We start from the raw sequence: 24,677 nt of genomic DNA, 5'->3' as shown, positions 1-24,677 counted from the left end.
ATGCTCCCGGGACCCCCTCTGGACCACCAGGTATTTAAAAAAAAATTTTGGGGGGGGTCCGGAGAGTGGGGGGATACTAACAAACTCATTTTAAAGGGTCAGGTTGTGTTTTTAGGTTGTGTCCTTTCTTCCTGCCCCCTCCCCCATAATGATAAGAAAACCCACTAAATTAATTGTGGGGTTTCCTATCGCTATCGGGGACCCCCCGATATCTGACGATATTGAAAATATCGTCAGATATCGGGGGGTATCGGATGATATTTTCAATCGTCAGATAAACGATTCACATTCCTACTGCCTAACATACCCTCCCCTCAGCTTGGACCCATTGGCCAGCAAATTGTTTATTTTGAAAACTACAATATACACAAAGAGGATAATTTTCAAACAGCTTTGCATGGCCCCATATATGTATAGATATGGCTGCACAGAGAAACACTACAGTATTTTCTAACCTGTGCATATTAAGATTATAAGATTCACGTATGTCTGGCTAAATGCGAATACTTGCAATGCATTGAAAGCACGTACTTTTCCTACCTATTTTATAAACATATTTTATGCGTGAAGTCGAGATCCTTCTAGTTCTTCATCTTGACCTCTACCCATTTCACTCAGACCTCCCACAAAACCAATAACAGCTAACAGATGAGTCAGATATCTTTCACTTGCTAGTTTGTTGGTGTACAATTGTGCAAATAAGTTTCCAAATGTACTAGAGCAAGTCTCTTCTTAAACAGCAACTTTCACGCATAAAGTCTGGCCCCTCCCTGGAACGCCGAGAGATCGCCCCTTATTTGCACGTATAGGGGTAGATTTTTAAAACATACGTGCACGTGTCCGTGTGCTAGCGCTACCCAGCGCATGCGATTTTATAACAAGTGCTTGCTGGCGTGCACTTGTTATAAAATCCAGGACGACGCACGCAAGGGGAGGTTCAAAAATGCAATTTAGGTGTGGCGACGAGATCGTGCCTCTCCCAGTTCCCTCCCAGTCTGCTCCAATTAACATGCCGCGCGCATGTTCTACTATATGATATCCGCGCGCATATGCGCGCTGGATTTTAACATTTGTGCATGCATGTGCAGGCGACCTGCAACTTGCGCAGGCAGGGGGAGGTTTCCAATTACATGCGTGATGTATCAGGCTTTTTTTCCCTACCCCCCCTACCTAATCTTACTCCCTTTTCCTCTCTCCACTCTAACCCCTAACCCCTACCTAGGTACCCCAAATTTTTTTATTTCTATATTTACTGCTCCTTGGGAGCAGAAGTAAACTCTGTGTGCCAGCCGGCTGCTGGCGCACGCTTCCCCAGGACAGCATCTAATGGCGCTGTCCCGACCCGACCCCTCCCTGCCCTCCCCACCCAGACCACGCCCCTACGGACAGCCACGTTCACTTGGCCCGATACATCTGCGTTAACTGTAGTTACGCACGTGACCGGGCCCTTTGTAAAATGCACGCAGCCCATGCCGGGTCCGGCCACGCACATAACCCTCGTTTTTTTACACGCACAGTCCTTGTAAAATCAGGCCTGTACAGTATGGGCTAATTTTGTACACATAAGTGCTTCGATAATTAACTTGCTAGACTTTACTGATATGTAGGCTGTTTGACAATTACCCTCATACCAGTTTCTAGAGGGATTCGTGGCCCGTGACCAAAGTATTGCCGCTATAATGGTTAGGCTAGATGGAACGGGATGTTTAAAAAAAAAACGGGTTAAACCCCCACCCATATAGCTGTGAATGAAGACTCAGTGCCACTGCTCTGCTAGGGGTTGGTTCCAATTGATCTGCAAGCCCATTGGATTGCAGCTTTAAAAATAGAGGTAAGAATCCCGGACATCCCATTCTAGTCACAATCGTCCGCTCATTATGATGATTGTTTTGAAAAATAAAAAAAAATGTATATCTTTAGAAGTTATATGAAAATTACCATCTCAGTATGAGTGGTGACAGCTTGTGCATTGACAATTAATTTGAGATAGACTTTTCCATAAAACATGAAAAGAAAAGGACAGCAATGAAAAGAACAATAGGGGAAAAGAGTAATTTGCAGTTATAATTTAGTTTCTTTTCAGCCATTAATGGAATCCTGGGAATAAAAGAGACTTTGTCCATCCATCTATTCAGCTTTCTTCTTTGGTGTCGATTTTCTCACATAGCAGGTAAATGTGCGTCCTACCAAAACCTTAGCTTAATTGGATGAAGTGACAACCCCCAAATAAATGCTCAAGAAGAATTTGACGCAATTAAATGTCATCAGAGCCATTGGAGCAAAGGTCCTCTAGGCCTGAAACGTGTTGAAAGGAAATTCTTTCAGATATTAAAATATGACTTGCGGGGAACTTTCAAAGAAGAGTCCACTGTAAGCCATGAAATATTAAAGCATTGTATGCCATATCCATTTTCATGTGTATGTTTGGTCTTCTAGTTAGGCTTTCTTTGAGTTATTGGTCAAATGCATCATTTCTCTGCATTTGTCTGGGTAAGCAGCCTACCTCATGCCTGGGGAAATAACCCAGTCTTGAGCAAATGAGTCTCTAACAATACTCTTTGTGGTGCAAAGAGAGAGAGAGAGAGAGAGAGAGAGGAAAACAGATTTTTAAAAAAACAAAGATTGATTCCATATTTCCTACTGCGCAGATCTATAGTGTCCCAAGCTCAAAGGTAGAGTTCATTGGTGAAGCACAGCGAAAATCCTAGGCGTTGTAATTTTTCAAGAGTAACTAAGAAAGGTTGGAAAAGAAGTGACCCTGCTCAGATAATAATCTTTGAGTACTGCCTGATTCATATTTTTTTTCCTGGTTTTCTAAGTCCGCTCTGGACCTAACATGAAATGAAATCTGAATTTTGTGACCAACTCCAGTTTACTTGGCTCAAATCTTTTTGGAAGTGGCTTTGAAAATTGCCCTCCTTATATTCAAGTCATTTAGTCCACACTCTCAGCCCCTAGTATTGCCATTATAATCCCACATATATGTTACGGTAGAGCAAATCATAGCCAGTATCTACAGTATAATATTTACTAATTTGTTTCTTAGCACTTTGTGCATAAATAATACTGGACTGAATTGTGTGCAGGGCTTAATTTGTGGTGGAATGCCTGAAACATAGCTGGACCACTTCTTTTCAGACTTAAGAAGTAAAGCAGCAGGGGTGCTGTGCTCCAGTCCCCCAACCCCCCCCCCCCACCCCCACCGGCAGGGAAAAGGGGAGGGGGGAGAGTACTGGTGGGCAAAAGATGGCAAGGGATTGAGCACTGGTGGGCTCTGGGAATGGAGGATCATGAGATAACAAGGAAGAAGAGTGTACAAATGTGTTTGTGTATATATGTGAGAGCGAGAGTGGATGTTTGGAGGAAATAGAGAGTTCATACCCAGCCCCGGTCCCTCACACAGTTCACACGGGGTCCTGGCCCTATTTCCTCCCTCTCTCATCACCACTCCACAGTTCCATTTCCTTTTTGTCCACAAATTATGCATTGGTTGTGTGTATATTGTTTACATCTAGAAAAATGGCTTGCAAATAATTTATGAAATACATTGCATTCTTTGCTTTTTAATCAGGTCTTATGGCATTAAATATTCACATTATTTGTGTTACGATTGTTATTAATTTACTGCTCCTATTATCAGAGGTTAACACAATTTCAAACAAAATGTGGCTTCTGTAATCATTATTTTTTTATGTTAATAACCAGAAAAGTTGGAGTATTGAAGATACAGATGACAGCCAGTAGTGGTACTTGGAACCTACTTTGAGCAGAGAAGAGTCATAAGTGGAGTGCCTCAAGGATCAGTTCTGGGCCCATTTGTGTTCAATATCTTTGTGCGTGACATTGTGGAAGGGCTAGAAGAAAAGGTTTGTCTTTTTTTAGGATGAAAAGATCTGCAACAGATTTGGCACACTTGAAGGAGTAGAGAGAATGAGAAGCGATCTAAGAAAATTTAAGGAGTGGTTGAAGATTTGGTAGCTGAGATTCAAGGCAGAGTCATGCATTTGGGGTGTAGAAATCCAAAGGAGCTGTATGTGAAGTGAAGTGAAAGACTGATGTGCATGGACGGGGAAAGAGACTTTGGGGTGAGTATCTGACAGTTTGAAGGCAGCAAAGCTATTTCATTCAGTGTTTCACGGATCTGTGACCTGCCACTCTTACCTCCAGCCCAGGACCCAAGCTGGGTCCCAGCAGATGCCAAGGGAGACTCCTTGATACACATGCAGTAGCCTGCTGCAAGCTGTCCTCCTCTTCCACTCCTGGAAGTTCCGCTGCTGATCTCCACCATTGGTGCGGTAGGCCACCACGCTCAGCCAGCCTCCGACGCTGCATCAGTCCTGGACTTCTTAAAGGGCCAGTGGTGGGAAACCAAGGCCAGCGCTGCCTGATGACATCACTACTTGAGGGGTATATAAGGCCACTCCTGCAGTTGCCCCTCACCTCATCAAGAGGTCGACTCCATTGGAGTAGTGGTTTGCCTCTGCATTCCTGGTTCCTGATCCTTGCCTCCTGGTTCCTGTTCCATTGTGTGTCTAGTTGAGTTCCTGTTCCTGGTTTCCTCACAAGTCTGGTCTTCTGCTGAGTTCTTGTCTTCATGGTCTGACACCCCTCGTCTGTCTTCAGTGACTCGTCTGTTCTGCTGTTCCTCCTCTCTTCACCCCTTCAGATTGGACTCCTGGCTTTGACTTCAGATTAAACTCCTGAGTTTGACTTAGGATTGTATCTAGATGTTGCTAGACCTCTGCCTGCCTTTGACCATTGCCTGCTCACCGACTTGTTTGAATTGTGCCTGCCCAGACCTCTGCCCGAACCATGACACTGAACAAGCTCCACCTGCCTCTGACCACAGCTTGCACCAGTCTCTGCTGCCTGCCCCAACCATGGCTCATACTAACTGCGATTTTCTGCATGCTGGTGTATCACCATATACAACAGATCTACTTCTCCACAGAGGCCCACAGTTAAGTCCAGCTGACCCCAGCACCCGAAGACTCAACCTAAGGAGAATGAGGGCTGGTACTGGTAAAGCTCCTGTTGGGCCTCTGCTCCACCTAGCTCTGCCTGCTGACAGTGGGGACCTACAGGGCTCCTTCCTATGGGTTATGCCAACTCTACCTTGATCCAGGGGGTCTACTCCTGCAACAGAAGTAATGTGACAAGTCGGTGATTAAGGCCAGAGGAATGCTGGGCTGCATAGAGAGAGGCATAACCAGCAGGAAAAAGGAAGCGATAATGCCCTTGTACAGGTCCTGTATAGGAATACTGTGTTCAGTTCTAGAGACCTCATCTCAAAAAGGATAGAATCAGGATGGAAGCAGTGCAGAGAAATGCAACCAAAAATGGTGTGGGGTCTGCTTTGAAAGCCATATGAGTCAAAACTGAAGAACCTGAATATGTATACTCTGGAGGAGAGGAGGTGCACGGGAAATATGAATCAGACATTTAAATACCTAAAAAGAATGATTCACAGGAATCAAATCTTTTCCAATGGAAAAAAAAGCTGTAGAACCTCCAAAAGGGTTAGACTCAGGACCAACATCAGGAAATATAACTTCACAGAAAGGGTGATGAATGCATGGAATGCCCTTCTGGAAGAGGTGGTGAAGACAAGAGCAGTAATGGAATTCAAAAGGGCATGGGATAAACACAGAGGATCCCTTAAGGCTAAAGGAAGACAATGAAGAAAAGGGATCACCCTATATTAACTGGGTTTAACCTGCATGGAGTGGCAGTTAGTTATTATCAGTAACAGAGGGCATGGTGGTAACCTGCATGGAGTGGCAATTAGGGATGTGAATCGTTTTTATAACAAATTTAAATATCGTACAATATTTCTTAATTTGTTATATATCGGTTAAAAACTAGAAACAAACACTTTTCCCCTGAATTTTTGTGAATATCATTTTTCAGGTTAGCGCGCACTAACAAAAAAATGTTTATTTTTGTTATTTTTTTGTTACTTTTTGCTATTTTTTGTTAGTGCGCGCTAACTCCCGTTAGCGCGCACTAAGCCAAAAAACGATTTTTCACGGAAAAAAATGTCGATCCGCGGGAAAACAAGATTTTCCCACGCCCAGACGAACCCAAAAGCGGGAACGATCGGGCACTCGATTCACATCCCTAGTGGCAATTACTACCCTTAAAAAAAACTTGCTGGGTAGACTGGATAGACCTCTTGGGTCTTTTTCTGCTGACATTTACTTTGAATCATAAGTATTGATTGGATCATTTCTAGTTCAAATTTTCACTGAAACAGTAAAGGCCTGATTTTAAAAAGCATTTGCACAAGTAAAACTGGGTTTTACTCAAGTAAATGCTCTTTACTTGAATAAGCAGGCTTTTGAAAATTGCTACAATATATCATTGAATTGTCTATAGGATTTACGCACGTAAGTGCACTTTATGCAATTAAAAGGCTTTTGAAAATTGCTACAATAGTAGTTACATTTATACGTGTCCCCTAAGGAAATAACCTACATAGCAGATAAAGACCAAAAAGGTCTTTATCCAGTCTGCCCAGCAAGGTGCTTAGGGTTGGAACTGCCACTCTGTGCAGGTTACCCCCCATGTCTTCTTTTTAGGGTTGTAATTGCTGCTCTGTGCAGAAAATGTTACACAAAAATTGCCACCTGTTGTCTTGCTTCTTAATTTCCTACCTCTAGCCACGGTGGATCATCTATGTTTATCCCATGCCCTTTTGAATTTCACTACTGCTCTTGTCCTCGCCACATCTTCCAGGCATCCACCACCCTTTCTGTGAAAAACAATTCCCTGGTGTTGCTCCTGAGTCTAACCCCTTGGAGTTTCGTATCACAAACCCTAGTCCTCCAGGTGCTTTTTCACTGGAAAGTTTTGATTCTTGTGTATTATTAATATTTTTCAGGTATTTAAAAGTCTGTAACATATTCCCTCTGTCTCTCCTCTCCTCCAGGGTATGCATATTTAGATCCTTCAGTCTCATCTCATAAATATGTATACCCTAGAGGAGAGGAGACACAGGGGGGGATATGATGCAGACTTGTAAATACCTGAAAATTATATTCTTGTGGTATTTCAACCTCCTGGCGATTCTTAGCATATCAATGTGACCTCGATTGCCATCCTTAGGCATTCTTTACAGTAAATGGTGAATGCATTATGTCGATGCCGATTTCTGTCTGTGTCCTTTTCAAACTTACGTGCATAATTTTCCTTTGCTAGGAAAATAACACATAAGTTGAAGACACTGACAGAAATCGGTGCTGTCCTCTCCATTTTGCGGCTTGCAGCGAGGGAGGGGGCAGGCCATCGCTCCTATGTGTCTCCTACTTCTGCGCCTTCCCCCCCCCTCCCTTCCACTGGGGGAGCAAGTGGGGGGGAATAAATTGGAGAAAATGTTTTTAAAAGCTTGCAGGCAATGGGAAGACTGAAGTGAGGAGGAGGCGGAGGAAGGGAGAGCAGCAGCCTCGATTTCATGCAGACACATGCCGACACACAAGCAGCCTCCCTCTTGCACAACCCATCCCCAGTTCTTGCCTCTGTCACATAAATGTGCATGCATGCATGGAATTAACCTGTTTCTCTCCCACACAAACACTGAAACATGCACACATTTTGAAAATGTAATGTTTAGTGTAATGAATGCCTTTGGACGTGGAGAAGGCATTTATCGAAGTGATTTATAGGGGTGGAAAGCATTTTATCCACATTTAATTGGATATCTAAAAAACGCCCTCCCTCAATCTGGCATAAAATCTGCGTTTTGATCTACAAGATGATAGCCCCTGGGGGTGGGAAAAGGGGGGGGGTGTGTCTCTCCAGACCCCCAGGAGTTTTGCCACACTAACAAGGTGGGGACAGGGAGCTATTTCAGGCGGTTCGGGCAAAAGTATGAAAGTGCTTTGGGCCCCAGTGGAGCACCAAGGATTTTATGCTATGTCAGTGGGGGCTCAGGGGGGAGCAGCTAGGGTGAGGCAGTTGGAGGCTTGGGGAGAGACATTTAAAAAAATAGGCAAGGTTTGGATGGGAAGGGAGGAGAAAGGCCTGCATTGCTAGCTTTTTTTTTTTTTCTTCAGATCATTGGGGCCATCTCAAGGAATGGTGGGGGTGTGTGGGAAAGGGGGTCTGAAACTCCATAGGGTAGTTACAAATTTGGGCCAATCAGACCCTCTAATGACAGGCCTGGGAGCATAGGAACCTGTGTCAGTGTTCCAGTGCTCCCAGGAAAGTTAGCTACCACTCCAGAGTGGTAGCTAACTTTCCTGAAAATAACGCAGCTTGTGAATTTTCAGGCAAGCCCTGTTATTTTAATTATATGAAATTACCTAGTAATGAGCTGCTTTGCATGCATTTTCATACAATGCATCTCATTACCATAACTGCATTAGTGGCAAGAAAATAAAGCATGGTATTTAAAATACTGTATGTTATCACTATTTTTCAAAGACCCAAACCTCCACTCAAAACGTGACAATTATATACCATAAAATCTCAAAAAATCACTTCTTGCACAAAAAAATTCCAATGCTCTAAGAAGTAAAATTTAAGACCCACACGCGTGTGCACATGTGTGTGTATTTGTTGGTGTGTGCACATGGATGCACTGACTTTATAACATACATGTGTATATATGTGTATATCTGCACGTGTTATAAAATCGGCTATCCGCACGTACATGTGCACACAATTTTATATTGATGCGCACATGTGCACACAAATGCTGTGTTAAGAACATAAGAAATTGCCATGCTGGGTCAGACCAAGGGTCCATCAAGCCCAGCTTTTTTGAGATGCGGCGACAGAATTGTACACAGTATTCAAGGTGCTGTCTCACCATGGAGCGATATAGAGGCATTATGACATTTTCTGTTTTATTAACCATTCCCTTCCTAATAATTCCTAACATTCTGTTTGCTTTTTTGACTGCTACAGCACACTGAGTCGACAATTTCAAAGTATTATCCACTATGATGCCTAGATCTTTTTCCTGGGTGGTAGCTCCTAATATGGAACCTAACATCGTGTAACTACAGCAAGGGTTATTTTTCCTTATATGCAACACCTTGCAGTTGTCCACATTAAATTTCATCTGCCATTTGGATGTCCAATCTGCCAGTCTTGCAAGGTCCTCCGTGTCTTGCGCGTGTAATTGGGGGGAATTTTAGTAGATACACACAGTGATGCAATAGGCATGTTTGCCAGTTTGCTCCCGGTCGCCCCAGTAAAGAAGAGGACTTCCTAAACCACCTAGCTAACTTGCCTCCCTTTTACCCTTTTACCCTGTTAGCCCTAATCCTTTAAAACCTTCTGACTAGCCTCGTTCTTTGTTATATGACTTACATGCCAGCCATGGCAGAAGTAAAGTTATGTGGTAGGGGACGCCGGCATGTGCATGTGTGTTTAACTATTTATGCGATGACTTCATAGTGCAGTCCCAGCCCACCCATGCCCCTCCTAGACCATGCCCATGCCCCACCACTTTGTCTGAAAAATTTTTATGTGCATACTGGGAGATACACACGTGACCACGAGCCTTTTAAAATCTGCACTGCGTGGGTGCAAGTCACGCGTGTATCTCCCAATTTTGGTGCACGCAAGCCTTTGAAAATCGACCAGTATTGCTTTAAAACATTTGTTTTTTTATTCTTAAAAACTTTTATAAATTGGACAATGGTAGTTTCATACTCAAACATTTGTTGGTACCATCTAGGTTACCACAACTAGAGCAATGTTATTATTAACTGACCACTGACCGCTTTTAATTTTAGTAGCAGTGCCAAAAGAGCATAATTCTTTAATTTAAATGTTCACTTTTTTATAGTTATTTTTATTGCACATAAAATTCTTAAAAATGCAATCTGAGAGTGAGGCATCAGAACCTGGGACTGAGGATCAGGAAGATTTTGATATAGCAATGGCTAGGGAAAGATTGGAGAAAGTATAAGTGACAAAGCTCCATGATGATCTGCTTCTCCTGACAAATGATGGTGGTGGTGGTTAATGCTGAGTCAGCATCTGTCACACATCCAGACAAATGTGGAAAGCATTCTCCATAAGAACATAAGAAATTGCCATACTGGGTCTGACCAAGGATCCATTAAGCTCAGCATCCTGTTTACAACAGTGGCCAATCCAGGCTACAAGTACCTGGCAAGTACCCAAACACTAAGTAGATCCCATGCTACTGATGCAATTAGCAGTGGCTATTCCCTAAGTCAACTTGATTAATAGCAGTTAATGGACTTCTCCAAGAACTTATCCAAACTTTTTTTAAGCCCAACTACACTAACTGCGCTAACCATATTCTCTGGCAACAAATTCCAGAGCTTAATTGTGCTTTGAGTGAAAAAGAATTTTCTCCAATTAGTTTTAAATTTGCTACTTGCTTACTTCTTGGAGTGCCTCCTAGTCTTATTATCCAAAAGAGTAAATAACCAATTCACATTTACTCATTCTAGACTTCTCATGATTTTAAACACCTTTATCATATCCCCCTTCAGCCATCTCTTCTCTAAGCTGAACAGTCCTAACCTCTTTAGCCTTTCCTCACAGGGGAGCTATTCCATTCACTTTATCATTTTGGTCACCCTTCTTTGTATCTTCTCCAGTTCAACTATATCTTTTTTTGAGATGCGGCGACCAGAATTGTACACAGTACTCAAGGTGTAGTCTCACCTTGGAGCAATACAGTGGCATTATTACATTTTCTGTTTTATTCACCATTCCTTTCCTAACATTCTATTTGCTTTTTTGACTGCCGCAGCACACTGAGCCAATGATTTCAATGATTATCCACTATGATGCCTAGATCTTTTTCCTGGTTGATAGCTCCTAACATCGTGTAACTACAGCATAGGTTATTTTTCCCTATATACATCTCCTTGCACTTGTCCACATTAAATTTCATCTGCCATTTGGATGCCCAATCTTCCAGTCTCACAAGGTCCTCCTGTAATTTATCACAATTCGCTTGTGATTTAACTACTCTGAATAATTTTGTATGATCTGACAAAACATTTTTCAGATATATCAGAAAAAGGAGAAAGGTCCAAGGAGGTATAGTGAAATTGAAAGGGGATAAGGATCAATGGGTGGAGAGAGATGAAGAATTAGCAGAAATATTAAACAAATACTTCAGTTGAGTGTTCACTAAGGAAGACCCTGGAAAAGGACCATCACTTGTTATCAAGACTGTAGAAGGGGATGGAGTAGATGAAACTCCATTTATGGAAGATAATGTATGGGAAGAACTAAGAAAACTGAAAGTGGACAAAGCCATGGGCCTGATGAGGTTCACCCCAGAATACTGAGGGAACTCAATGTGCTGGCGGGTCCACTGTGTGACCTGTTTGGTCAGCCCCTGTCACATGGTAGGAGCAATGGACGGCCAGCGCCATCTTGTACTCCTACCATGTGACAGGGGCCGACCAATGGCACTGGTACCCCTGTGACATAGTAAGGGCAAAGGCTATCGGTGCCATTTTGAATACCGGCAGCCGACGGTCCAAGTGCAGGAGATCGCTCCAGGACCCCCACTGGACCACCAAGGACTTTTGGCAAGTCTTGGGGGGGTCAGGTGGGTGGGGGTTTTATTTGTTAATGATATGTTGCATACGTGGGGGTTCGCCATACATTTCAGGAACCCACAAATGCAACGAATAGGGACCTATGCGTTGCGGATTGCTCATTCATTGAAAATGAATGCACATCCCTAGTGATTGAGATCCTTTGTGTGTAAGAGAGATAACATGAATGTAAGTATATGATTGAAAACCTGTATGTATGAGAGAGATCATGTGTATGATGATTAAGAGCCTGTGTGTATAAGTAAAAAAGAGAGCATGTGTGTCTATGTGATTGAGAACCAGTGTAGATGAGAGAGCATGAGAGTATGTGATTGAGAGCCTCTGTGTAAGTGAGAAAAAGAGAGAGCATGTGTGTGTGTGAATGAGAGTCTATGTGTGTGAGAGACAGCATGTATGTAAGTGTGTGATTGAAAGCTTGTGTGTGTGTGTGTAAGTGTGAAAAGGCAGACAGTATGTGTGTAAATATGTGATTCAGAGCCTATATAATGGGCCGATACAGTAAAAAACGCGGGAGAGCAGGCGAGTGCCCGCTCTCCCAGTGCCGCACAGGCCACTCTCCTGTGCGTGTTATTCAGTAAATAAATGTATTTAAATTAGGCCCGGACAGGAGCGGCGGCTGTCAGCGGGTTTGACAGCCAAAGCTCAGTTTTGCCGGAGTCGGTTCTCGAGCCCACTGACAGCCACAGGTTAGGAAACCGGACACCGGCAAAATTGAGCGTCCAGTTGTCAAGCTGCGAGCCAATTTCAATTTTTTTTTTAACTTTTTTAAACTTTCAGGACCTCCGACTTAATATCGCCATGATATTAAGTCGGAGGTGCACAGAAAAGCAGTTTTTACTGCTTTTCTGTGCACTTTCCTGGTGCCCAGAGAAATTAGCACCTACCTTTGGGTAGGCGCTAATTTCTGAAAGTAAAATGTGCGGCTTGGCTGCACATTTTACTTACTGAATCGCACGGGAATACCTAATAACATTGTATAATACCTAAAAACATTGTAGAATACCTAAAATCATTGCTGTTCTGCAAATTCTACACTGACCTTCATACTTCTGAACATCCTAACTCCCAATCGAGCTTTCATCCAAAAACCTCAAAATAACTTATCTCCAACCAGAACATACATGCCTCCTCCCAATTAATGATACTTTCTGTACTTGAAATGTTTAACCTCTGTTTAATATGCACATTGTTATACTTTTGCACAATTGTTAAAAGAGTTACAATTTAAATTTTGTAAACCGTTATGATGGCTTTACCGAATGATGGTATATAAAACTCAACAAATAAATAAATAAATAAATAAATAAATAATTAATATGGCCATCAACATGCATTTGCATGTTGCGAGCGCTAAGGTTCAGGGGGTTGGACACGCATTTTGGATGTACTATTACCCCTTACTGAATAAGGGGTAAAGCTAGCGCGTCGTAAACGTGCGTCCAAATGCCGGCTAACAGTGCGCTCCATTTTTCATTACTGGGTCTTTGTGTCTGCTATTTTGAAATATTTTATTAGTATCTAGAAATTTTTTATGAGTTTTTAATTATTAGATATTCCATTTATCAGCTATTTTGAAATCTGTTCTTTTTGTTAGTATGGTTTTTCTACTATTGATTTTATATATTTCTTGATTTGTTTTGAGGACTGGTGAAGTTTCTCTTTTTCCTTTGTTGCACTGCATACAGTCTCTCTGGCTTGTTGTGGTTTCTGGTTCAGTTTTTGTCTGCATGTTTCTAGTTATGCTTTATGGTCTCTTTATTCTCCCCAATCCCCAAGTCTCCTCTCCTTCCATATCTGAGTTGTCGTCCCCCCCCCCCCCCCCCCACACACACACACACCTTAATCTGCAACTCCCCAGTCTCTGAGCCCAGGCTGGGAGGCCCCATTATATTTTTCCCCTAACCACTAATCTGCTCTTTCTTCCTTCCTCCCTCCCTGCCTACCTATACCCATTCCCCTCCATCTTTCCCCCATATCCCATCCCCTGCTGTCCCTTCTAGGAGGTAGGAGTTTCACACTACCCTGCCTTTCTCCCCCTCACTTGCCATGTCAGTGTCCCATAAATCTTGAGCTTCCTCCTGCAGTGCTGGCTCCTCACTTCCTTTTAGGGAGCCTGTGGTTCATTCAGTGGTGCTGTTTGAACCATAATGTGCTCCATAAAGAGAGCAGCTGCACAGGTAGTGACAGGAGGAGCCAGCCCTGCAGGAGGAAGCTTCAGTTTTACAACACTGGACCCAGACACAGATGGAGAGAGGTGAGGGGGGGAAAATGGCAGGGGCAGAAACAGGACTCAAACTCCTGGATGGACAATCAGAGATGAGGGGGCCCCGGTCCTATGTGTCCAGAAGTAAGGACGCCCTTGAATGAGAGGAAGAGAGTGAGGGAAATGTCTTAAAGACTTTTGGTTGTCTTCCTTTGGATTCTGTTACCAGATTTTAATACGTACTCTGTTATCCTGTTTGTTAGCCTGCAGCAAATATTGAACTACACGATGAAGTACAACTTACAAATTGTCTGTTTCTCTGGGGGTTCCAAATTCAGATTAAAATGAAAAAGATTGCTCTTTTTTTTCTCATTTTCTTTGTTTCTCTTCCCCATAAGATCATAGTGGAAGCCGACTTTTTACATTCCTGTTTTTTTCCCTCTTCAGCAGCTGCATACGCAAGCCTGGCAGTCATCACTACTAATGTCAGGAAAAGATACTTTTGGTAAATTGAGAGAGCCAGGCTGCTTCAATTCTATGAAAAATCTTGTGTTTACTTAGTAACATTCTTGGGAAGGGACTTAACTTTATTCCTCTTTACTCTGTATAAACCTTTGTTTTCTGCCGTCTTAGAAACACGCCGGAAGCAGGTAGCAGAATGCTGCAAAGAGATGTGTGTTTATGGACTGCAGGAACCTTGGAGAACAAGCCACATGTTCTGCTTGGACAAAATCCAAAACAGCCCTACAAATCCGTGCAGGGTGATAAAGCTTTGATCCCCTAGATGTGAGAGATTTTAGTCTACATGCAGCCCCCTCTTTTTAAAAGCCTAAGCATGTTCTGAGATTTGGCAAAATCAATTGTAATACAAACCTCAAAATGCTTTGGCTTGCAAATTGCAGTCTTTGATGCTGGGTGATACCTTTTTTAAGGACAAACAAATCATGAAGTGTATGGCCGACAAAGATTCCAACTGCACTGTACCAATAATGCGCATGACCTTATACCTTGTCAAGGAAAAATAGCCTAGTGCAATGGCATTCATTCCTAGTCCTTGAGAGCCACAGATGGGTTATCGGCATACCCCCAATAAATATGCATGAAATAGACTTCCATCCATTTGGGACAGTGTGCATGCAAATTTAGCTCATGCATATTCATTAGGGGTAGCCCGAAAACCCACCCCGTTTCCGACCCTTGAAGACTGGAAATGAATACCACCAGCCTAGTGCAATGGGCTGAGAACCAGAGAAGCTAGAGTTCAAGTCTCACTTCTCCCACTAACTTCATGTGATCTTGAGCAACCCAGATCACCTCCTGTTGCCCTAGGTACTAATTTCAGGCTCAAAATAATAAGACGTGATTATATTTATCCTGGGGGAATTCTGCATACAACAATTTAAAATTCTGCGCACAAAAACTTAAAATTCTGCATACTTTATATTGGTCAAAATAGCACAATATACACGACAGTCTTTAAGTAATTAATGTAAAATGTAATACAGAAAATAGCTATTACTTAAAGATGCTGAGTTTTAAATATTTTGAGCAGAATTTCCCTAAGAGTGTAACCGATCCAGGAAAGCCACGGGAATGGAAAAACAAGAACGAGACCGATGTCTTGGAAAGAATTTTATTCAACATGTTTCATAATAATTGAATAAATTTTTTTCCAATGCATCAGTCTAGTTCTTGTTTTTCCACTGTAAGAGTGTCCCTTCCACCCTCTCTCCCTACTCCGGCCAGTCTCCTTTCAATTTGCCCTCTCAGGCTCCAATTCTTCCACCTGCCACTATCTCTCCCTCCCTCTTTAGGCTCAATCCCTTCCACTCTATCTCCACTCCCAGAGTTTGACCCCTCTCTCAGTAATGCCCCTCATATAGGCTCTCTCTCTCTAGAGCACATACACACCCCCTCATACAGGCTCCCTCTCTCTCTCTCACACATGCACACATACACCCTCATACAGGTTCCCTCTCTCTCTTGCACACACACCCACACAGGCTCCCTTTCTCTCTCACGCATACACCCTCACACAGGCTACCTATGTCTCTCACACACACCCCCTGCACATTGGCTCCCTCTCTCATCACCCCTCTACAAATAGGATCTCTCACACACACACATATCCCTTCACATAGGCTTTCTTTATTACACATATACACACACCCTCACACAGGCTCCCTCTCTCACAAACAAGCACCCTCACATACACACAATTCCTTTTTCACCAATTCATCTCCCAATCTCTCACACATATACACCCTCCTTCATAATCTCTTCACATAGGCTCCCCCCTCTCTGGCACCCACACTCATGCACCCTCACACAAACACTCTCTCTCACCCCCCAGGCTCACAGTCTTACACACACACACACACACACACTCACTCACTGTCACCAGGGCCTGCTGCATCTTCGCTTTGAGTGGGATGGCCTCCGTTCGCGACACGCCAGGGCCTGCTAAATTCTATGCTAGAGGGGAATTCTGTGCTCCGCAGTAGCGCAGAATTCCCCCAGGACTAATATATTTTTGCTGCTCATGCTGTACTCCTGATGCAGAAAGCAGTTTTGTGCCTAAAAAAATGTGTGCAGTAAACTGTGCATATTTGTTAGCACCCTCGCATGGAACTCCGATTCTAATCAAGGCATCAGCTGTTATCCCTGATGCAGAGAGGTGCGTCAGATCAACCCTTGTTTTGTTAACACTCAAAATGTAACTCCTAGTCAGAGTGGAGTAAAGTTCCTATGGCCAACGTTAATCTATGGGACTGATCCTAGAGTTTGTGGTATAAGGGTTCTGTATTTAAGATTTATGTTCGCAAAACCTGTGTTTTATACACAGAAAATAATAATTCTGTTCAGAAATGATGTTTTATTTATTTATGTATTTATGTATTTATTTATTTATTTATGTATTTATTTATTTAGAGACTTTTTTATACCGAAGTATAGCAAATGCCTTCACTCCGGTTTACATTTTAAACAACTTAATACATGTAACACTTCCGAATGCTAAATTTACAAGTTTACAATATAACTAGAAAACTAAAAACTAAAACTAGTTACATTTTGGTCTCAGTTAATAGAATATAATATAAGTCGGATATATCAAGAGAGACTCTGGAAGATTGGTAGAACATGATATGTAATATAGATGTTTACTTTACAATGAAAGGAGTGTTAGTTGAGCTTTTAAGGTGAGAGGTGGTAGAGGGGCGGATAAGTGAGCAGGAGGAAGGGGAGGGTTAGTGGAACAGAAAGGGATGAATCGGGAAAGAGTAAAGTAATAGACGTTGAGAGGGTGAGAGAGATGTTAATATTGAATGGGTGGAGGTAGAACTGGATAAGAGAGATAAGTTTATCCAATGCCGTCTGTGAAGGTTTGTCTAAATAACCAAGTTTTAAGTTCTTTTTTGAAGGATTTGCAGTCATTGATAGAGCTAAGGTAGTCTGGTAAAGAGTTCCATGCTTTCGGTCCTGCGATTGAGAAGGCTCTGTTTCTGGTGATGGATAGTTTAGCTCAGGATAGGGAGGGTATTACTATTTTGTACTGAACCCTTTTTTATCTGTGCATAAATTACTCTTCCGAACCTAAGCATTTTCCAGTCTGCACACTTTTTTAACTCCCAGCGCATTAACATACCTTTATCTTACTGCATTGGGAGTTCACATTTTTTAAGCAAGTGCTGTAAAAAACTGTATGCTGACTTTCAGTGCATAGATTTAATGCATGGCTTATTAAATCAGCCTCTTAGATCAGGGTTTACCATCCCTTTCCTGGAGGCACGCCTAGCTAGTCACGTTTACAGGATTGCTGTGATGCATATTCATGAGATGGATTTGCATATCATGGGTCTCCAATGCATACTAATCTATCTCATGCATATTCATTGTGGATATTCTGAAAACCCGACTGGTTAGGTGTGCCTCCAGAATAGGGTTTGGAAACACTATCTTGGACTGTAAGCTCACTGGGGGAATGGGCTTTTCATACCTGAATTGTAATCCACCTTGAGCTAAATTTGGAAAGGCAGAATAGAAATACAAAACATTATATTATCCTCCCTTTAGTTTGGAAGTGTCAGAGGATTTTATCTTTTCCTTTCTTCTTGTTCTACCTTAAGCTAGTATACAGTAATTACAGTTCGTGACTGATAGTATCTTTGGTTATAGCTAAATCATTTAAAACAAAATCAGAGAAAATTATTTTTCACTCAACCACACAATTAAACTCTGGAATTCATTGCCAGGGGATGTGATTAAGGTAATTAGTTTAGCTGGGTTTAAAAAAGGTTTGGACAGGTTCCTGCAGAAGTCCATAAACTATTATTAACCAGCTAGATTTAGGAAAAGCCACTGTTTATTCCTGAGTGTTAGCAGCATGGGATCTATCTAACATTTGGGATCTTGCCAGGTATGACTTGGAATGGCCACTGTTGGAAACAGGATTCTGGGCTTGATTGACCCTCAGTCTGATGCAGTACGGCAATTGTATGTTCTTATGTTCATCCACCAATGCTTTATAAATTTCACATTTAGTGCTGCATGCACAAAAATACAAATGTAGTGGTTTCTCATATTTTTCTGTTCCCTTTTACTATAACCCAACCATGATTGTTTTCCCTACTGCAATTGAAATCATGTACAGGATATGGCAGGCCAGAACCTATGTTTGTTTATTTTTATTCTGTAGATATCATTACCAGTTGACCCACACTACAGAAGCTCATACTCTGCACTCTTTATTATTGCTTTGAAATGCAGCACATCCTATCAAGGAAATCAGAGGAATTGGGCTTGCACAATATAGTTAGAGTTGCTCCCTAGTGAACATTTAGAATAAGAGTTTCACAGCTTTGCTTCAAACTGTTAATAACTACTGCAAGCCAGAGAGTTTGAAGTGTGGGCTAGTGCTGTAAAAGAAGATTTCCAGGCAAATGCAGATGGCAGAATTCCTCCTACGGTATATTTTAGGCTGTATGTAGATTTATTAATTCATTGGATTTTGGTTCACAAATCATTGTGTATGGTAAAGCTTCCAGTTTAATGAGAAAGGGCATCACTTACCTACAAAAGAGTAGCTCTGAAGGAGAGGGATGAACTTGCACACCTGTGCACTATCTGTATTAATTCAAAGTCACAGGATGATTTTGCTTGCCTCCCTTATCATTCATATATGATGTGTATGCTTTGACTAGTTTCACTTCGGTCTGTTGCTGTGCAAGGTAGATTCTGATTCTGCACAATACAGAGACAATGCATGTATGCCTGCGTGTCTGAGTTCTGATGCAGAAACAAAGTGCCTTTGTTTCAGGTATCTAAAAATGAAAAAGAAAAAATTCAAAGCAACGTAGCAAACCATATGTGCCTCTACAGCAGAGAGATGACTGAGCATTTGTCTTTTTCCACCTATTTTCCTCTATGGGGGGTTTATGTATTATGGCATTTCATTTTTCTGTAACATTAGGGACCAGTAGAATTAATTTCCTGCTTTCTGCCTTCTGTGTATAGAAATCTCTGCTTATACTGATACGTGGACTTTAGTACTCTACAGGAAGGATGTTCACATGGGTTCATATGCATGCTGACTTTTTAAATTAGTCCTGGTTTTAAATACCCTCACAACAGCATTATGGGCTATACAGCTTTTCTTTTCCTATTGACAAAACAGGTCTACTACACCATACTATTGTATAACAAGAAATGGAGAAATGTATTGTTAAATGTAGAGCCATTGCAGCCACCCTATCAACAGCATCTACCATTGCAGCCATACTGTTTCATTTACCCTGAACCCTGACCACTCCTTCCCCAGCAAGCATTTTTATGACTGAGTTTAAATTCTGATTATAGCAAGTTTTTGGTTGCCTGTTGTCTCTGTTTGATGAAATTGTTTAACATTGCTATGAATTAGATGCGTCTTTAAAATTGGGACAAAATCAATTAACTGTTCCACTGATGAATCACTTTCAGTTTCAAATGCTTTCTTTTTAGCCGCTCCAGCATTATGGAATATGTTACCTTTTGCTGTGTGTCAAGATGATAACTGCCTGAGATTTAGGAAGACAGTGAAGGTTTTCTTATTTTCAAAAGTATATGCAGGCTCTTTGGTATTTTAAAGATAATGTTTTTATTGCAATAAATTGATTGTATTTTTTAATTATTGCATTGTTTTATTGATGTGATTATGTATGTACTGATATAATCTGCAATGAATATGGAGATATGGTAGAATATAAAAATGGGAAAATAAATAAAATAATGTGCGACTTATCTTCTAGTTTGCGAGGGCTCCATTGTGCTTATGTTCCGTGGTAAATCTTGAATTCTCTCTTTTTTTCTATTTACTTCCGGGGATGTTGACTTGACTTGAGAACTGGGTCTTTATGGATGATGTGAGTTACCACTTGACAAATTCAACTCCATTGACTGTAGGAATTGACTATGGGAATCAAGTCTCCAAATCAGCAGGATGGTCATCACTGGATTGTTTTCTTCCACTCACATCCTTACCATTTAAGAATCTTACAGAAATACAATACTACCTTGTCTTATCTTTTACTTTCACTTAAATAACAACTACATTTGTCCTCTGTGTTGCAAATAATCATGACTGCATTCAAGCTTAGATATGTTGAGTATCTTAGGAAAATAAATCCTATAAATCCTAAAGAGGAATATGTTATTCCGAGACTATAAACTGTAAATTATTGATAGTTACATATCTTATTTTTTTTAGGTTAATTGTGTATATTTCTGGTGGATATTGGATGGATAAGGATACTTTGTATGATTAGTTTTTTTATGTATTTATGTATGTTTAGGATTTAATATTGGTTTATTCAGGAATGTTGGTGGGGAAGAATAATGCTCGATCATTTGATTGTTAATAGTTGGGTACTGGCTATCTATATGTGATAAGCAAGTTTGCTTATGTAATCCACATTGAGCTAATTTATTAGGAAAAGCTAAAAATAATTCCTAAATTAAATAAGAAAATAATGGATAGACCATAGTAACGCAATAAATGATGGTAGATAAAGACCAAAAAGACCAATCTAATGGGCTTACTCATGATTTTTATGTGCATCTTCCCAAAGCAGATCAAATTCCCTCATGGAACCTAACCCTAATCCCATTATGTCCTCCTTACTGTTTCAACTGCTGCTCAATGCAGGTTACCCCATACGTTCCAGGAAGTACAGTGCAGACATAGCACTGTTGCTTTAGGCTGCAACTGTTAAAATTGGCAATATGATCAAGCCTTTCATCTCCCTTACCATGAAGAAGCAATATCTCTGAAAATGCTACTCTCCTTGCAGATGATTGAGCCTATTCCCTAAAGTCTGGAAATCTCTCTGTACTTTATTGACTTAATTTATTGCCAGGTCATTTGTATACAAATGGATTATAAGATCAGTATCATAATTCCATTCTTCTATGATAGTACAAAGAGTCTGATTTGCATTCTTGCTAGCTGAGGATTCTGGTAGGCATTTGATATTTTTGTTACCTTCCAAGTTTGTCCCAAAATTAATACCTTTTATATTATTCTTCTCTTTCTACCTTAGCTTTAGTTTCAAAACCTGTGGCCATTTGTGAGCCCTTCTTGGCAGTGGCACAGGCAGCACTTGTCTGATCCTTTGGATTCCTATCTTGGCATTTGGAGATATTCTTTTGGAACAGTAGCCAAGTAGAGAATCTGCTGATAAGCTAAGTTTTGGCCAACCTAACTTTCTGGAATCAAGCTCATTAGAACCTTAACGTCTAAGGTTTCTCTGTATGACAGGCAGATTTGGAAATGTACCAGTTTCTCATTAGGAAAGGAATTCTGTAGCACAAAAATGACTCTTTGACATTTTTAGCTTTGATGTAGACTGGTCTTTGGGGTCTCATGGCAGAGTTGATATATGACTCACTTATACATCAAGCATGCACTATAACACATACAGCACCACAGTAGAATAGAAAAAGTGTCTTTATATACAAAAGAGGTACCTATTAATTAGTGGAAGTTAAATTGGGTTTTAAAAAAATTATGTTGGAGTATGTGAGCCCCTGAGAACCTATTGCGAGGCATGTGAGAAAGGAACATTTAGTTTGTGCACTAACAGGCATTATAGGTGGCAGATAATGTCGATTACCAGTTGATTTTAATGCCTGTGTTAAACTGCTATTTAATGCAAAATGCAGAATGTTGCCAAGTTAAAGTGGTTGTATTAAGCAGAACATGGCAACTGTAACTTAACAGTGTTCTGTAGTAGCCCCAGGGTCTGTCACAGACTCTACTGTTGTTGCTGATTATTCTTACAGCATTGCTTGGATTTTTCTGCCCATCAGCCTATCAGCCAAACATGGGGCACACTTCTGCAGCTGCATTCTGTCCTTCAGATGCCAGTGGACCATAGTTTCTTTCTGGGGAGCTCACAGGCCCCAGTTGGTTTTTCGGTTGTCTTGTAAAGCCGAAGGAAACTATGCGGTCTTTGTCCAAGAGTCCTTCTCATGTTTACTAGGGATGTGCAGACCAAATGTTTATGTTCATAAGTCCATAAGTCTAAAGGGGGGTCATTTGCGGTCAATATGGACATATGGAGAATTCCATAAGTTGAGTCTATGTCCATATGTGCAAATAAAAATTTAAACCCCTCACCCTCCTTAAACCCCCCCCCCCCCCCCCCAAGACTTACCAAAACTCCCTGGTGGTCCAGCGGGGTCAGGACGCCATTTCTGAACTCCTTTGCAAGGAGCACGTGACGTCGGCGTCACGTCGGAGTGACGCGGCGTCACGTGATTCCCCGCGCGTTCGCTCCGGGACCCTCGTTCGACCCAAAAGGAACTTTTGGCCAGCTTGGGGGTGTCAGGAGGCCCCCCCAAGCTGGCCAAAAATTCCTTTTGGGTCGAACAAGGGTCCCGGAGCGAACCCGCGGGGAATCACGTGACGTCGGCGCCACGTCGGAGTGACGCGGCATCACGTGATTCCCCGCGCGTTCGCTCCGGGACCCTCGTTCGACCCAAAAGGAACTTTTGGCCAGCTTGGGGGTGTCAGGAGGCCCCCCCAAGCTGGCCAAAAATTCCTTTTGGGTCGAACAAGGGTCCCGGAGCGAACCCGCGGGGAATCACGTGACGTCGGCGCCACGTCGGAGTGACGCGGCATCACGTGATTCCCCGCGGGTTCGCTCCGAGACCCTCGTTCGACCCAAAAGGAACTTTTGGCCAGCTTGGGGGGGCCTCCTGACACCCCCAAGCTGGCCAAAAGTTCCTTTTGGGTCAAACGAGGGTCCCGGAGCGAACCCGCGGGGAATCACGTGACGCCGCGTCACTCCGACGTGGCGCCGACGTCACGTGCTCCTCGCAAAGGAGTTCAGAAATGGCGTCCTGACTCCTCGCTAGACCACCAGGGAGTTGTGGTAAGTCTTTGGGGGGGGATTAAGGAAGGTGAGGGGTTTAAATTTTTATTTTGGATCAACAATCGCGATTTCCAACGTATTCAACATAGCTATGTTGAATAAGTTGGAAATCCGATTGTTTTCGCCTCATCACTTTTTTAAGTTAAAAAAAATAAATAAATAGCGTTTTACATTTAAATTCAAAACGAATGCACACCCCTAATGTTTACATCTCTAGACTTTTTCCTGTATCCAGAAGGTTTAGACCTACTGTCATTGTCAGGATTTGTTGATACAAAACCCTGCCTTGTAATGTTTTCCATGATGCGGAGTATGTTTCTTGCTGGCATTCGCTTCACTCCTCTGCCTAAGGTGCCTCTGCTATGTATTGATGTTTTGGGTTTCAGTCTTTTCTATGGTTTTCTCTTGTAGAATCCAACTCTTTTCCTGCCTAGACCCATTTGTGGGTCGACTGCCCCACAGGCAAAAGGAAGAGAGGTGGTGCTTTCAGCACTGTTCCGTTTTTTCCTGCTCGGTCAGCCTATAGCTGGGGAATCACCCATGTGTGGCTACTACTATCCTGCTTGTCTTTAGAGAAAGCAGAGTTTCTTACCTGTAACAGGTTTTCTCTGAGAACAGCAGGATGTTAGTCCTCATGAAACCCTCCCACCTCCCCTTGGAGTTGGTTTCTCCTTGTATGAGCTATATCATGGATTGAGGGACTCTGCCTATGGGGAAGGGTGATACCTTCAGCTGTACATGCTCAATAGAATAGGGCATGTTTAAAAGTTCTAGAAACTTTGAGATCAAAGTTCCGGACTGGGCTGCATCTGATGATGTCACCCATGTCTGAGAACTAATATCCTGCTATCCTTGGAGAACACCTGTTACTTGTAAGCAACTCTGCTTTATTATTGTGTTACCCATTTTACTAACCAATCTAATCTCTGTTAGTATTTTACAGTCTGTTTCCTCATCCTGGCCAAGTAGATGGTAATATATCCCTACTAGAATACTCTTCTCTTTGACCCTTGAAATTTCTTTACATAAAGATTCCAGAGTACAGTTTGTTTCCTGTAAACATATTATCCTGTTTGACTCTATGGCATCCTTAACATTTGGTGCTATCTCTCCACCAATTTTATCTCCTTGTCATTTTTTATGTATTTTATTTTTTATTTTAAAAAATTTCTATACCGTCTTTCACAAATAATAATTTGACCAAAACGGTTTACAGATATTAGAATAACATCAGATAAAATAAAAATAAAATAAAAATAAAAACATCTAATAAAATAAAAACATAAAAAGGAAAGGAAAGAAAGGAAAAAAATATAATGTATACTTTAAGCCCTAATTCTAACTAATATGTTCTTAAATTAAATAATTAACTATATTATGTTTTACAAAAACAGAGTAAAGTCGGAATTTTAAAATAAAATAAAGCTAGGATTCCCATGTCAATATAATTTGTACCCTGGTATCACAGTGTCCCATTCAGTGACTTAGGGCCTCATTTTC

At 41.7% G+C, this 24,677-nt stretch overlaps 1 protein-coding gene across 6 annotated transcripts in view; it reads left to right on the top strand.

Annotated features, from left to right (window-relative positions):
• Positions 1–24,677, top strand: part of PTPRT (protein tyrosine phosphatase receptor type T) — a 1,509,925-nt gene that overhangs the window by 650,791 nt on the left and 834,457 nt on the right. The window lies entirely within an intron of this gene.

This window comes from Rhinatrema bivittatum, chromosome 8 (assembly GCF_901001135.1).
Source record: "Rhinatrema bivittatum chromosome 8, aRhiBiv1.1, whole genome shotgun sequence".
NCBI classification, from domain to species: Eukaryota; Metazoa; Chordata; class Amphibia; order Gymnophiona; family Rhinatrematidae; genus Rhinatrema; species Rhinatrema bivittatum.
Note: the sequence above shows the minus strand (reverse complement) of the source record. Positions and strands in the feature narration are given on the sequence as shown.